This window comes from Cylas formicarius, unplaced genomic scaffold (assembly GCF_029955315.1).
Source record: "Cylas formicarius isolate icCylForm1 unplaced genomic scaffold, icCylForm1.1 PGA_scaffold_6__28_contigs__length_40554024, whole genome shotgun sequence".
Lineage (NCBI taxonomy): Eukaryota > Metazoa > Arthropoda > Insecta > Coleoptera > Brentidae > Cylas > Cylas formicarius.
The window spans coordinates 29,426,023-29,443,377 of record NW_026844347.1 but is presented as its reverse complement, the minus strand read 5'-3'; the positions used below and the strand labels follow the sequence as shown (position 1 = coordinate 29,443,377).

At 32.5% G+C, this 17,355-nt stretch overlaps 1 protein-coding gene across 3 annotated transcripts in view; it reads right to left on the bottom strand.

Annotated features, from left to right (window-relative positions):
* LOC132703154 (protein Tob1-like) overlaps nucleotides 1-17,355 on the bottom strand; it is a 51,294-nt gene that overhangs the window by 28,181 nt on the left and 5,758 nt on the right. The gene's annotated exons all lie outside the window — the stretch shown is intronic.

Below are 17,355 nucleotides of genomic sequence, written 5' to 3'. Positions count from 1 at the left end.
CCAACAAAGAGAAAGTTAAGTAAAGACGGGAAATAGGGAAGAATTGATCCGAGGACATCATAACAGGAGCATAAGGAGTAGCCCTGTTGGAGCGAAAAAGGGATCAATGTAAATATTTTGTTGGCGTATTTTCAACATTTAAAAAAATGGGTGCCATTTTCACTGATCAAAGTACTTATGCTTCTATCAACTCTGAACCTGTAAAAAAATGGATATTTTCAAATGGGAAGAATTTTTGAAAATTTTAAAAAGTTAATCCCAAGTTTACCATTAAAAACCTTCGAAATACTTGTAATTCTACTAACAACGAGTAAATTTAACATTAAAAAAGAGCAGGAAGTTGCTTGACACAATCTGAAAGCACACAAGGATCCAGAATACGGAGTAGAGAAAATAATTTATTACATACAGGCATTTAAATGAAACAATATTGCTTGAAATCGCGCAAAAAATTGTCCTCCATAACATTCAAGGAAGTTATCAGCTTACTGTTATTTCAAAGCGACCGATAAAATTTGCGACATCGCATTACAGAATTTATTATCTCAGATTAGGTATGTGGAAAATTTTTGCTCGATTTTTATTTTGCGCAATATATTCAGGAGCACATCTCGAACATAAAATTTTAAAACAGTTTTTTTTTTAAATTTTTTCGACCGCAGAATTGAAAAGTAATTAAGAAAATAAATAATAATAATCTTGCTAGAAGTGTCTCTGAGGCAAATCGATGCTTTTTCTTGCACATATCGTGAATCGAAGGAAATAATTACATTTAAAAACTTTTTGAGTTAAAACAAACTGAAGTGATTTATATAGGTTTTTTATTTCATTTTATATTTTTATATTTTCAACAAATCTAAACAAGAACTTGTCTGTCAAATCAAATCAAAAGGAAAAGTTCATTCTTTCCTGGTGCCTATTTATGCCCAGTCAATAAAAACTGTCATCAACAAGAAACATCATGGTTTAGTATTGTAATATTATTTTTCCACAACTTATAAGGGGAAGATTTCTTATGAATTATATATGACCTCCTATTAATTTATGAGCAATGATCCACGCCCTTAATAATAATTCAATATTCTGAATTCTACGTTCACGTCGCGGCTGTTGGTTTCTTCAGGGTTTTCTGTACACGAGCCCAATAGTATATCATTGTTTAGAAAACAAAATAAGCTATGATGGATCGTTTATAATTGCTGAATTGATTATGGTCCCTAAAAAATGTTCGAAGCAAGCAAAACAAAACAACTCTACGCAGAATTAAGACGACAAAATCGGATTTCTCACGGCGCTTTAACGTCGTTCCTACTACGGCTGCTACGCAACTCGTAGCGTAAAATTGGACGATTTCTGCGGATAGCACGGTAAGATCTATTATTTCATACTTTCAAAACGGGTTTTTATATTGTCTATAATGTTTTACGGCAACTGTTTTGTAAGTACGTAAATTACGTAAAATATTCCACTAGAGATTTGTTTGCTATTAAAATTGTTTACCCACAATCAAAAATCTTATTAAATTAATAGATAATTTGAAGTACTTTATACGGCATTTTTTGAAATACCCAGTGTAAAACCAGCTCGCCGTGATTTGGATGGTGCAAAAATACGCAGCAACCGACAGTAACTTCAATGTTGCCGTACCGGGTAGACCATTTATTATGGGAAGACACATTGATTAAGACCGCGAATGTACAAAAATGCTTGAAAGTCTCATTTTCGAGCAAATAAGAAAAACGCATTTTTGAAAAGAAACACCTTGCATATTGTTTTAATTCAATGTTTGAAAATTTTTCATAGAAGATAACTATACTGGTATTTGGTTAATTTGTATTTTAAGGCAGAGTTTTATTTAATTAATAAATTCGTAATAATTCGGTTAAATTTAATTTAAGGCCAATAGTATTCATAACACCGTAAAAACGTGCTGGATATATTTCCTTTGAACTTTTGAGGCATTTAAACGACATCTAATACGGCATTCATCTTGTTAATGTATATAATTCTTAGTCGTATTATTCCTTGTAACGAATAACTTGAACTAGTCCACTTGTGTGTCTTTGTGATATTAAATAGATAAATAAATAAACAATTTTTTTTTCTTGTTTATTCGGAAATTAGATATTCAATTGCAATCGCAATCTTAATTAGTATTAAAAATACTATCTGCTTTGCTAATATAACCGATTTCGAATCTTTAATAATAAAAAATTTAGAAATAGTGGTAAGGCTCACCGTTTCTGATATATTATGAACTTTATGTTCGATAGCTCGGACTGAAACCGTCTGTTATACATTTGGCGTTGATTTCCTTATGCTTTAGGGGTCTGTGTTGCTTTTTGAAAATAAATAAATATACAAAAATTTAAGTTACAAATCTTCATAATTTAACGATTTAAATAAGTACTATTGGTTTTATAAGGAAATCGATTCGCCTTAATATAGGTGAAAGTTGTTACTTTCATACAAGCATCCTTCATATATATAACAATATAATATTAAGCATAGGAATCCAAAAAATATTTGTCCAACTTTCTTTGATATTTTTTATATTTCTGAGAGTAAGGTGTCATCACATAATGAACAGACCAGCCGGTATACAATACTAAGATTATTTCTCAACGTGCAGAATACGCACGTGCCGCATATATGAATTCAATGTCAAAAACCACGGACACTCTACCAATGGTTTCGCAAAGCTAGACGCAAACATTTATCAAACTTGTGAGGGGAATGAATATGAAATGAAAACCAATTTTTTTAATTCAATTGGCGTCAATCGCACGACATGCGCCAACGGACAGTAGCAGGCACCAGTCTGAAATTATACAAATACAAATAGTGTAACAGTATCGAGTTCACAGATGCAGTATGAAAAATCGAGGCAGGAGAATCAATTGTGCAAATTACAGTTTTGGAAATAGCTTGGTTACACTTGCGCTGTCAGAGTTTATCGGCGAATGGGATAACAATATTTTTATACCTACCTATTACCTATTACTTGCACTTTCAAAGCATGTTCTAATTACTATTTGTTCTATATTATTTGCGATTGTTCTGCTTTTTCTATATGTTTAACAGAGTTTGTCCAACTTTGTGGAGGAATGTTAAAAACTTCGGTTTCTATAAGTTTGAGGACATTGGAATTAACACGGGGAAAAACATTGTTACGACGAATGGCAGATATCAGTTGGTGCCAAACATGTTCAATGGGATTAAATATACAGTGGCAAAGTGGAGCCTTAAAACTGCATGCCCTAGATATTTTGCATAATTATCACAGACGTATTCCTTTTGTAGGTTTAAGCTTTGTAGAACCTCAATTAATTGCGGACCACAATTTTACCTGAATTTAAATTCCGAAACTTTAGGTAATAATCTTGTTGCATTGTATGTTAATGACCACTCTTGCATAATCCCATTCAAAAGCAATTGGTCACTTTCTTATATTTATGAATAGACCATACCAACATCGCGTCAAGTATAATTTTATTTTCAAGATTTGAAACCACAAAATGGTTTGTCGGTGATGTAACTTAGTACAGAGGTAAGTTAATCGGCATAGTTGTCTCCTCCTGTAGGCCATTAATTTATGTATATTTATGTATTTCTGTACACAAGGCATTTGGAATAGTTATTATAAGCGAAAAAACTGTCTTTCGGATTGATAATAATTATCTCCCATGGGCCTTTAGTTAACACGATTTTAATAATATTATTTTCCGAAGAATGAGACTTTTCGCAACAATTTATTTATCACAATGTCTAACATTGCTTTAAAAAATAATAATTTCGTAATAAACGAAACCAAGTTTTAAAAGACATTCAGAAGATGCATTAATTCTTAAAAACGTCTAAAAGCAGATTTAGATAGAACTCAAAGCCAGGAACGATTTAACAGTTGCGTTTCCTCATCAGGGACTTTTAATCTAATCCCGTTGTGCTAATGATCCACTATCCACTGCCAGAAGCTACGAATTCATTTCGTAGTGGTCATAGTTTTTTTTTTAATTCTTAATTTCATTTTTTTACAAGGTTACAAAAATTTTATTTTTTTGAAAATAAACCCAAATTTCCATTTTTTTGTAATTCTTTCTCATTAGCAACTTACGTTGTGTACTAACTTTTCAAAACATCCTGTATAATAACGTCCCATTAGCGCGAGTAATGCAATAATCTCAAAAACCTGCCAAAGTAACCAAAACTAACGCTGCAGTTTTGGCACGCGCATTATTTACTTACTACTGCACAATAACGACTATAATCCATATTACATTTTGACGTTTGTGTTGGTTAAATTTTGTGGGCGGATATGCACGGTCTCATGTTTACGGTAATAAAAAAAAAACAAACGTGTATAGTGGATGTCGTTCGTACTCCATTTCAATTTGCCGTGTTATCGTGACCCACAAATTAAAAACGAAAACATCATCGATTCAATATCCCCTGTTTCAATATTTATTAATTGACGTGCAGTTTGTACGCGACCGGCGGGCGTTGGCAAAGCACCGTGTATTCTTATCGATTTCTCAGCTCGACCCCGTTTTCGATAGTTTACCATGTTTTTATTACTCTTTACGCTTTTAACGTTCGATCTCTTAAAACTTAATATGTTTCCCTTGGGTTAAAAATGCGCATAACGTGTTGCATATTCAATAGGGGCAAACCGATAGCGTGAAATATTATAGGTTGGTATTTCGCTGCGAAACCACAAAAAGAAGGAGAGACAAAGCTCAATTTGAACAAAATGGGTCAGCAATTTGGTTTTTTAATTGAGCTACAATCTTTTATGGCTTTGTAATGGCGCAAATTTAGTAGTAAAACACCGAGCGGTAATCGTTTTTCAACCAATCGACGCTCCACCCACATCGAAATATAAAATCGAATGAAGTTTTATTCAACATTAAATTATTCCTTTTTGGCCTTTCGAGGGAGATTAAAAAAATGTTTTTTAGTTCGGCAAAAATTACAATTCTTTAAAAAATATTTTCATTTTGCCATTGCTTCCCGTTTGCTTCGATTCTTTGATTTTGGATTTATTTTAAGTTAATAAATTGCCGATACCTATGACTTTCAGTTTCGGAATTATTATTATGTCAAACAAGTGTCAAACATTCATAACTTGGATATCAAAAGCATGGATTTCCATAAACTAAACACTCTGTGGGTCTAAGTAGAATAACGCGAAATTAACTCTACTGAATGTTATAAGTATCTATCTGCTTTTAAACATGGCAATTTCTTTACTTCGCTTTCAATGATTCAAAAATTAGCCGCCAAAACCCGAAAACAAAACAAATAAATATGAGTAATTACGTTTGATAGTTAAATAAGAGGTGCTTTGAAATAATTGCATCCAAAATGGATTAAGATAGGTACGTATAGGCAATATTAATGTTAATCAATAAAGCATCAATTTTATTGCTGGATAATGTTCATCGACATATTGCCCCACATAAAAAACGATTTCTTCGATAACAAAGTTATGAAAGCTTCACGATTTTCTTAAAAACTTTTTTTTTTCGATGTCAAATAGATGCCGCAAAATGCAACGCAAAACATTTAATTTTTTTTAATTGATTTGCACCTCGATTAGTGTCAGTAAGATTAGCAAAAAACTAATTCTTCTACTCAATGTCAGGATACTCGACATTGACCGGTTACAAGTAAGCAATAACAAATACGAAACAAAACCGCAACCTCATGGAGCAAATATACAGGTAATTCCAACATTTTTTGCGGTGAAGATGCCTTTATTTGTTATTATTAACTCTTTCGTTAGAAATGATTTCAATTTATTTAATGTTCACTGCGACGCTAGCAATAATTTGAAGGTTGTTGTTATGCACAATGTAAAAAATCCGGAAAAAATCTGCAAACTTAATCACGTTCGGTAAATTCAAAGGCTGACGGAGTCGGTTAAAAATAATATTCTGTGTAAATTAATTCCGATAAAATAGTTCGTTAAAATTAGCTCTGAGGGTGCCTTAAAATAATTGACCTTAGCGGCGTAATACTGACCCTCAACAGCTGGCAAAAGTACTAGGACACGACACAGTCAACTGAAAAGGTTGCGAGCGGTTATTTTTGGAACAGAAGAATATAACATCGGGCATATCACAGGCCGAATGTGAAATTACAGCTTCTTATACCTTTAATAACGATTAGAAAGAACTAACCAAAGTAACTGTTGATTAGTAGGTAGGTATTGAAATGTTGTGGTTGTAGAACTAATTATAGTGCTGTAGTAAATGCTAGGTATGGTCTGTTCATAGATATAAGAAAGTGACCAATTGATTTTGAATGGGATTATCCAAGGGTAATCATTAACATACAATGCAACAAGATTATTACCTAAAGTTTCGGAATATAAATTTAGGTAAAATTGTGGTGCGTAATAGAAAATAATTTTATACCTACCTGTGTTTAATATCTTTTGGTTTGGTATACTACAATGTTTATTTGACTCCCATTGAACGTGGTGCAAGCAAGCATCTTTAGAAGAAACGGCCACATTGACGAAAATTCCAACATCAACTGTATGGAAAATTGTGAATAATCCCATTTCAGCGATGCTGACATTTTCTCGAGTGTAGATGACAGTGATCAAGATATAATACGGTGTAAAATTTACCAGTTATACGAGGAACAAAGCGTGCCTACATTAGATATCTTAATTAGGAGGCTTGCAAAAGATGAAACCGGTGTTAAATGTGGCAGAACTACCTTATGGAAGTGTATTCAACACATTTGTTTTAAATTTAAAAAAATTGACAAAAGGCAAGTTTGAGCAATTAATTGAGGTTCTACAAAGCTTGAACCTAAAAAAGGAATACGTCTGTGATAATTATGCAAAAAATCTAGGGCATATAGTTTAAGACCTTACTACTGTATATTTAATTCCATCTTTGGCACCAAATGAAATCTGCCATTCGTCGTAACAATGTTTTTCCCCGTGTTAACTCCAATGGCCTCAAACTTATAGAAACCGAAGTTTTTAACATCCCTCCACAAAGTTGGGCAAATTCTGTTAAACATATAGAAAAAGCAGAACAATCGTATATCCATATTGCAAATAATATAGAACAAATAATAATTAGAACAGGCGATGATAGCGATAGTGATATTGATATATTATGTTAATAATTTTTAAGTAATTTAAGTAGGTTATAAAATATAATTTGTAATTTTATTTTATATTTAAACATGTATGTATTTACATACATAAATAAATAAATATTGTTTAGTATCTTTCCTCGCAAAACCCCAAATAATTAAATTCTAAGCAAAGTACGGACCTGTTCGGCCATATCTCATTCTAACAGCTTGCCCGGGTCTTTCCTTAATTCGTATCAGTCAGTCACTTTCTTATATCTATGAATACATTTTACTTACTGAACACTAATAGCAAGTACGTAAGTACTACACCGGATCTTAGACTTGTGAAAGTTACTGGTAGCTACTCTGATGATGTTTAAATCACCTATCAATAAGTTTTCGGCTTTCGGTCAAACACGATTACGTTGGTACAAAAATAAATAACGGATAAACAATGTCCGATCTACTGTAGCCACTGACGAATATTTACGGCACGTGCTAAACTACCAGGGAGTACAAGACTTTTTCGGAAATAAAATTTTAATTAATAAGTCAAATTTAAATGCTCTCCTGCACTGCCCATCTTAACACTTCGTATGCATTTTCAGTTTATTTTAAGTACAGCGTGGTCGGAAGTGGAGTGTTTTAACATATTTATGAACTAGATACAGCAAAAACAATTATGTGAGGTTTTTACCATTAAATTTTTCGAAAATCGAGCCTCCGACACGTAAGTCGAATTTGTTATATATAGCTCACAAATAGGTGTTTCTTTTTGTACACCCTGTACAGGGTGTACAAAAAAGTAGGTCAATCCCTTAATCGTATATACTTTTATTTGTTTGAGTGTGGATATGCAACAAGTAAATATGAATTTTAAAAAGTTAACTGTGACACCCTGTGCATTGAAAGCTAAGTGTTCAATTGGAAAATAACATAAGAAAACGCCCATTATTTTAGTCAAAAGAATATAAAGTTAACGATTGACCCACTTTTTAGTAACACCTTGTATACAAAATAAACATAATTAATTTATTCGTAAGCCCATGCTTCATAAAAAATACTTCTCAATACTTCGTATTGACTATATTCTAGAAGTGATACTCTGTTATAGTACAAAGTACAGTCACAAAGATAATAATGAGACATTAACGTCATATTGATCGAATCGTGTAAGTTATTTATGGCAGGTATTATCAAAAAGAGTTTGGTCTTTTTAACTGACTTTAACTGAACACAAAAAAATCAATATGTGCGCCGGTAGATTAGAATTAACTTCGTCTGAACTGAGGCTTACTTGTTTGTTTATTTAATATATTTGAACGCACACGCGAAGTGGATTACTGCATTGTTCGTTTAAAACGGAGCTTGGCCGTTTCAATTTGCATCTTAGACGAAGCTGGTTCAATGTTAAGTTCTCGCTTTTATCGCAAACGCAAACTTTACACCACTGTGCACGACCTTCGAAATGTCTAATATATTGTTAAAATAAGTATTGGCATCGGTTGTGAAAATTGTATTTTGTATAAGTTCCTAGGTGCAGGTAATTTCTTACTCCACTTTTCTTCCATTGAAACTATCATTCCAATGTTCGGTTAATATTAAATTATTTGACAAAACGCTACCGTTCCCCAGTGGCGTAGCACTTAAATTATGTACCGTAAAAGTGTACATAAATGCGAAATAACATTGCAAAAATTATTGGTATGTGTTCTAAAAAATGATTGCAACCGGTTCGTAGATATCCTGATTGATAACCTAGCAAAAATTCACTTTTCAATGTAAATAGGCTTATTCACGTGCATTCAGGATAATAATTTTCGCACACTTTACCACAACTAATGAAAAGTTAAATTTTTCGTGTCAAATAGAAATTCTGGTCAAATTGTTTTAAATCTGAACCCATTTTCGTTAAACGAAAATTACAATTCGATTCACTGATTCGATGTGCACGTACTAAGGCTAACTGGCTGTTAAAAATATAGTTCAACCTTCGCATAGTTTACCGAAGAAATTTGATAGACGCTTAATAGAGCGATTATGGGAATTGGTTTTTACGTGTTCAAATGAATTAAACCAATGATTCAAATATATTTTTAAAAGCGTATTTTCAAAATTGTCGTTGAAATCAGAAAGTAGGAATTAAGAGAAGATTTACATAAGCATAAACTATCGAGGAATTTCGTTCGACAATTTTTACTTGTAAGTCTATCTGAAACAATACGTCCATTGTGAAACCATGTTCATAATAATACTGGATTTAATCAAATATATGTAGGACGCATCAACAAATATTTTTCTATTGTTTCGCTTATGAACTTTCCAAGGTTACTCGGTATTGCCGAACAGGAGGGCATGGTTTACCACTTTCTATTGCTTAAAAAGATAAAACATGCATTTATTAAAAATATTTTACCGCAAAATGATCAAAATAATGTGACAATAATTAGAGAGAATTCTCGAAAAAACGAACCGAATGAATTTGCCAAAATAAGTTATCACTTCGTTCAAAAACGACGCAAAAAGAAAACGACCGCGTGATAAGGAATTTGATAACGGTTTTAAATTTAAAAATGTTATCAAGAGATTAAAGTTGTAGTGTACATACATTTTTACAAGTTCAAGTTTTTTATTTTTTTCTTATTCGCTTACCCTATACGCCTCTATATATTTTAAACAAAATGTCTGAGCAATAACAACTTAAAAAACGAACGTGATTTTAAACTGCATCGAACAAAAATCGTCGGTCGTTCACCTTAGGTGGACAAAGTTTTGCATAAACGATTAGTTCACTCGAATGAAAGTAACAATTTTTTGTGAGATCAACAATAACCGCAATTTGAGTTTTATTGATTTTTACAGGAAGCGAATGTTACAAAAGAGGCGGAATACGTATGTAACCAACTTATTTTACGGTCTTGTTGTGCGTTCTACTATGCGCTCTATGGTTTCAGTGAAATCGATATAACAAAGGCAACTAGAAAGCGAATTATGCGTAAATAAACCAAAATCAATTTTAACCTAAAAAAATTTTTTTTTGATGAATATTATAAAATAATTATGCGCAGGAGTATTTCTGAAGAAATTGCATAAAGTATTTTTGCTACTAACCAAAACACAGCGTGACGTTTTATGTGTCCATCAAAACTGACAGATGTCAATGGCTTACACAGAGCCATAGTTGGTTAAATTGCCGAGCAAATTTTATAGGTTATATCATATCATGGTAGCTATTCTACACAGAAATGTGATCTTGGTAAGCGGTATAAAAACGAAAAAGTGAACAACTTTTAGAAATACCTCTAAAATACTAGCTAACGCGAACTTCAAGTCCAAAAAGGAAGTAGATGCAAATTACGCTGAACATTAACTCAGAAGTCAATGTAGTCAGAGGTTAATATTATGTACGTGCAGTTACATTCCGTTCAGGACTGCTATAAATGTTTATAAAATGGATATTTCGAAATCAAAACAGCGCGAAGAAAGGTCAGCGCGGTCGGTAAACTTGTGCGACATTGACCTCAAGTTACGCTAGAAGATTCAAAATTCAGTCAATTTGGTCGATTAAATCGTATTATACCAACGCTAATAAAAAACTCAAACTTTGGTATAAGCAGTTTTATACAAATATACAGGGGTTGGCTAAAGGCGAAGTATCCCATTGGAAGTATTATAGGTGGTACTGAAAACGATATACATTTAAACCAGCTTTTTGTGTAGAGTTTCAGAATTGTTATGTAAAAAAATTCGTAGAAAATCCGCTAAGAAACGCAAACTATTAATTCGCAATAATATTATCTAAAACAATTTTGACAGAACATAAAAATCTGAGTTTATTTAAAATGTAGTTTCAAACTGGGATTATTAGTTGTTTTTTTAATATATAGGTTTAGCTCCCATTAAGCAACCAAAACAGTTTCTATTATGTTTAGGTTTAGGCTGCTCTCGCAATAGCAAAACAATAAACTTTGATTATGATGTATGCTTGTAAATAAATTCATTATGAAGCTCACCGTATTCTGAAGAACTATGTAGATATAATCGGGGAATAAACTTTTCCGGTTTTGCTTTCGAAACTTTTCGAATAAACAAAATTTATGCGACAACTTCACCGCGTCAGTATGCTTAATCTTATTAAATTGGCAATTCCACCAACATCATCGTTGGGAAAATTACTTAATATTGCAAAATGTGTAATAACTCTTTCGAGTCTTGTGCAAATATTTTAGAATAAAAAACACATTTTACCCGGCAATACTTTATATGAGATTTTATTTTCTGCGAAAATTAAGATTGATTGTTAACTTTGGTTTTTATAGCGTTGGTGACAACTTTAAAAGTAGGATAACATAAATGCGTCGTCTAAGATATTAAATCTTTAATGTCAAAAATTTTAAAAAATAAATCGAGGCCATTGAATTTATATGTCACATTGGTAACCTACCTACGATTAAAACAATTTTTCCTAAGGAAATATTTAGTTGTTTGTTTGTTCAGATAAACAAATTAAAATGGTTTTAAATTTTATCTAGGGTGAATGTGCACAAATAAAAAATAATGTAACGACAGTGATTCACATTTCATCTCTACTGAATGGTCAAATCTAGGTCATTATTATAAATCTATTTTAATTTTTGTGATTGTAAAGTCCTTTATTATTGACATCCCAAAACTGCAAATGTTTATATTTTCGAACGAATTTGCTAATTATCATAAATAAAAGTATTTTAGTAAATGTCTGTTTTGGGACAAATATTATGTAGGTAGATGGTGCGATATAGCACCTATACCATGTTTGTATACAATAGTTGGGTAATTTGCAAAAAAGCAAATTGAAAAACAAATGATCCGGTAGATGGCGGTGCAGACGGCTTTCAGTTTTAAAAAATCAGATCTTTTTCGAGTTCTTTTATGGAAAATGAACGATATGTCTTATAAATAATATATGGGCTCCTAGAACTATTATCTCGTCAGCATACAGTTCCCTCAAGTATTACCTAACTATAGTGTACATTATTTCGAATCATAACGAAACTGCTTCTTTACAAGTTCAATATTTTCTTCTTATTCAACAGTTTTGTCTAATTGGTTAAATTTCGGGGACTGTAACTGGTCAGAACTATTACCTGGTTGTTTTCTAACAATTTTCCAACTGGAGATAAGATGTTCGTATCACCTTATTATTTCAATAAGTAGAAAAAATGGTAAAAAATAAATTGTTGCCCACACGTATAAATCGTTAAAGCTTCGCAAAAGCAAAGTAATTAAGCGAGCAGTCCTGCAAAATATATAATAAACAAAATGCATTTCGCTAGCGTTTGAATGCGCGATTGGCTACTTTTTGCAATATCGTGACTGGCAACTGCAACAAATTCTGCATTAACGGTTTGTCGTGCACGTTCGCTTGTTTTAAAATGATGGCGGATTAGTGAAAAACATTTTACTCGAATCTTTATGCACAGGCTACTGTAATACTTTTTACAAAACTTCTGGATTCTTCCTGCGTCGGTTTTTGCTGAGTCGAAATTGCTGACGTTTCGCCAATCATCCTGTAGGTTTCTTCAGAGCTTCACTTATTATTTTTGAGTAAAAGATTGCGTATATAAGTTTCGCGGAGTTCAGTTTTTTAACTACAGGAACCCACTTAAAATCATACAAATCCGATCGCGGGATATAAAATCTAGTAAAAGTTGATTATTTTAAATAGAAGACACTTATTAGAGTAATTGTAGCATATAATTTTAATGGACATTATTTAATTTCCTATTTACTACTCTAAAATACTCAATTAATTATGTATAACGCGTGCGGTAAGTGTCACAGAGGTAATTCATATGTTTCGGGTATTTTAGTCACGGGTGACTGTAAAGTAATGATCGTATAAAAGTATAGTAGGCAACACGTTGATAAACTATTCTAGTCTCTTTATTAGACACGTTTTCAGCAATGAAAATTACACATAATAAGACATCCTATATGACGGGAAGTTATCTTACATAAAATTGCTCTTATTTTCATGAATAGGGATGTTTTATTTTAAAATTGGCCCCTGCCAATGTAAAGGTGAAACTGGAATAATATAAACATTTATTTAAAAACAAAAACACTATGTATTTAACTTTTTCTCCTATAAAAATGTTGTCTTTTACGATTAATAAAAGATTCTTCTTCTTGTTCAATTCTCCATGGTTTGTTGAGCCTCCATATGTAGGATAAAAATTTGAAAACGGCAAGCAGAATACGGGTATGATTTACTTATGGGACGCAAAATATTTCTCAATAAATGTCACGACCATTATAATAAAGTGCGTTTCAATTGATACGCATTGTTATACAAAGATATCCGGAAGGAAACGATTACACACAAAAATTGCAATTATTTTAAGTGGCGCGAAATGACTCTACAATTTTTCTATTTGTCAATATTTCGTCAGTATAAACAAATTTGCTGCAATTTCAGTCTGTGGGTCGACCTTGGCGACCAACAATGAAACGTGCTCGTTCATTACATAAGTTTCGTCGTACGACGAGCGTTGATAGTATTTTTTATATCATTCATGTGATCTCGCGACTTCTACAACGCAATTTTTTTGGCGAACCTTATCTGTACAAAGTCACGCGAATTGTCGTAAAATGTAAAATTAATCTCCTTTTCGGCTGCGTGACCATAGAATCGAACCCGATGGAATAAATATTACTATTCAAGACGTCATTGAAAATTAAAAAAATTGCCAAAATGCTCTAAGTTTAGGCTCGAAAAATATGATATACTTCTTCAGTTAATTTCAATTCCACGGTACATATTTGAAAAATCATCATATGGTTGAGATTGTCTTCAAATCGGTGTCACTTGGCGATATACATGGGTGAGTATAAAGTTTGTTCAAAACAATGGTATATTCAAGAAAATCGACAGCAACCCTACTCCAAGCTTCGCCCCTAATTTAAACACTCAATATCTGACGCATGATGAGAGAAAGCATTTTTATGCATATTTTATTTTTATTTATTGTCATAGTAGTAGTGCTACTATAGGTATAGAGTATAAGCAATACTTTTACGGTGTGTTTTAAAAAAACTAATATTTTTTGATAAAATTTGCCAATCCGGATATGAAAAAATACTAAAATAATATAAAAAAAACATAAAACTAACATTATTAGAGAATTAAAAAAAAGTATATGTTCTAACAAAGTCATTATGAAATAAAATTAAAATAAATAAATTTTCGGTTGCAGAAAGTTCCATCGAACTTAAACCTCATCAAATATAATCAAATAATGGAAACCAAGTGTTTATCACAATTAACTGCTGCTTGATCACATAAAGATAAATATTGACAATCGAATGTCATCGTTATTGTCTGAAGAAGATATCCACAAATAAATCCTCAATTTTAGAAAGAATGGGCACTAATTTCTTTGAAAATTTTATTTTAAACAAGAATTTATTAAAATATCTTCTAGAGACTTGTCGAACTAAGTTTTTCGTGTTTCAGTTGCCTTTTAGCTGCAAGATATTATGGCATAATTTACAGGTCTGCGCATTATAATAGAGAAAACACGAAGCCTTCAAAAGCTTCTAAATTCTTGTTTAAGGTTTTAATAGTTGTAGCGGAAGGAAGAAAATTAATTTAATTTTCAAAATTTAGACAGTGTTCCAATAAGGGACGGTATCAGGGACAGGAATGCTATTATAAATTTGAAAAAAAAGTTTAAATAATTTTTTTTATATTAATCATAGTTGTTAGAGCAAATACTGTATTAGCGCTTAGACAAACCATTTTGATCTATTTCTTCTTAAAACGTTTTTTTTTTTCATTTTTAAGTGATTTTATTCATATGTAAGGTTAGGATGAATACTTTGAAATGCGACCAATGCACAATGTATTTTCCAGAATCGATTATTTTTGGGATTATATCAGAAAACGCCAAGTAGTAGGTAAGTATATGTAATCGCCCCATTCGAAGTACGAGTGATTCCCTATCGGAAAATACCTTTTTAACGATTTCAAGTGTGGATGACATTTCGAAATATGTTTGAACATCCCTTCACCACTTTCGTTCTCTCAGTTAGAGGCAAGAATTTTTACAAAAAATATTTGAATTGGTGTTACTCACTTGCTTAATATTTCAAAACGTCGAAAATGACGTCTCTTAACTGGGACAACGGGTACAGTTTTTCCTCTGGTTATTGAACTGTATTTAAAAAAAAAACATTATTATTGTTTTAATTTTAACAAACGATTAATTGACGCGAAGAGTTTAATAAATAATTAAATTCCAAGAATACCCCAGAATTAATTTCCATTAATCCCATACGGGCTCCGGGCAATCATCGACAACCAATTAGACGATAGTTTCGGATCGAAGCGGCTCTTCCGAATGAACCGGAGTAATTAAAAAATATTTGCGTAACTAGTTTTCCATTCCGCGAGGTCTGCGTTCAGGTAAAACGGCGTTTCTGCGCTTTGCCAATTTAACCGCACAAACCCGAAATAATTCATTCAAACAAATTTTAATTAAATTTGCCACCGCTCATTCCCGTTTATGCCTTGTCACCGAATAATCAACATCTCAACTAACGAATCTCCGTTTCGTAATCAACAAATACGGCATGCGCGACTCGTGCATTCTGACAAAATTAAAGCAAATTAGGTTAAATTTAACTTTCCGGTCTAACCTTGCATTGGATGTCCCGAATAAAGCGGTTTCGCCTTGTAATAGAAAACGGTCTTGCGTAACCTGGTGTGTCGATGCGGCTCGCACCCGCATCTTTTGTTTTGAGATGGCACGGGACACGTGGTTTCAACGTGGCAGTGAGGAAAACGTGCTTTTCTGGGTGTTTTCCGTTATGCAAATACGAAACGAAGAAATTTTGACAGAAGGAGCTAATTACTATCGATGAAGAAAGACAAACACCTTCATCGTCCACTGTCCGCAGTCCACCGTCGATAGTTGACGTGTATGTGTATGTGCCCTCAATAGAATTTTACGTATTTAATTTAATTTTTCAAAGGTGAATGTCTTGCCTTGTACTATGCGTTTTACAATGAATCGCCAGAGTTCGTAAGGTTATCTTTTTCTTTCCTTGATGTAATTTTTTTTCTTCCTAGGATTAAAAACTTTCTCATTGCTTATGGCAACTGTAAAAAAGTTTGAATGTTAATGTTGCACGCGCAAAGTTTATACCATACTGGAGTTGGATACATCCATACCAACCAAACCAACATCACTTTTGAACTTTAAATTTTAAACCCTGCATTTTACCGTCCGAAACGAATTACAGAAGTTTTCTTTCATTGATGAAAACAAGTATGAGTGAGTGAGTATGAGACATTTTAAGCTAAAATCTATTATACACCACTATAAAACCGCACAACAATAAACATAAAATATCCGGAGTTAAGTTCTAAAGGCCGTCTAACAACGGAGATGGAGGGATCTTTGAAGAAGTTTGCCACTTGTGCCAGCGCAACCCGACCCAGGATACCATTCGTTCATAAAATTTCATTGTCAAAAAAAAAAAAACAAACACTAAGCCGTTTATATTACAATAAAAAAAAATATTTTTAGCCCCTCTTTGTAATTACGTAACGACAAGATGCGTAAAAAATTCATTTACCAGCTTTGTATGAAAAAAATCTTTTGCTATGTCGAGGTAAAACAGGCAATTGTTTTTCGTTTGAATTGCGCACCCTAAAAGATGAGATTTTTAGACAAATGAGACGGTTGATTGTTTTTTAACGTTTTGTGAGTAAGATGGAGTAGGTAAAGGTATCATATTATGCCATATTTTCCAACAACTTTCTGGAGTCACTAGCTCTTGTCGTTTAAGCCGGGCGATAAACTCAGTCAACATACGATAGTTTGAGGATAGTTAGTAGTAGAAATTTAAGGTTAAAGTCCACTATTTCACAATTTAGTTTGAGATTTCTAAGCAATCCATAGGAGCATTATTTCACACTTTTTGCTTCAGTTTTATATCTATCCGCCTCTCATTCATTGCTAATTTTATGTGATTTGTATATATTATGTTTAAAATCTCCCAGGTTTGCTTGTGGTCCAATAGATTGATACTCCTAAGATGTTTGTTGACACAGTCCATTCCCAAATGGTTTTGAGCAATGTCCTAGTTTTGTTGTTTCCATTCGAAGACGAAGGTTTTCGCAGTGTCTAACCAAATTCATCAATAGTTTCTTTTTTCTTGATTCATTAAGAGTGGTTCAGCATTCATCTTTTATAGTTGATTATT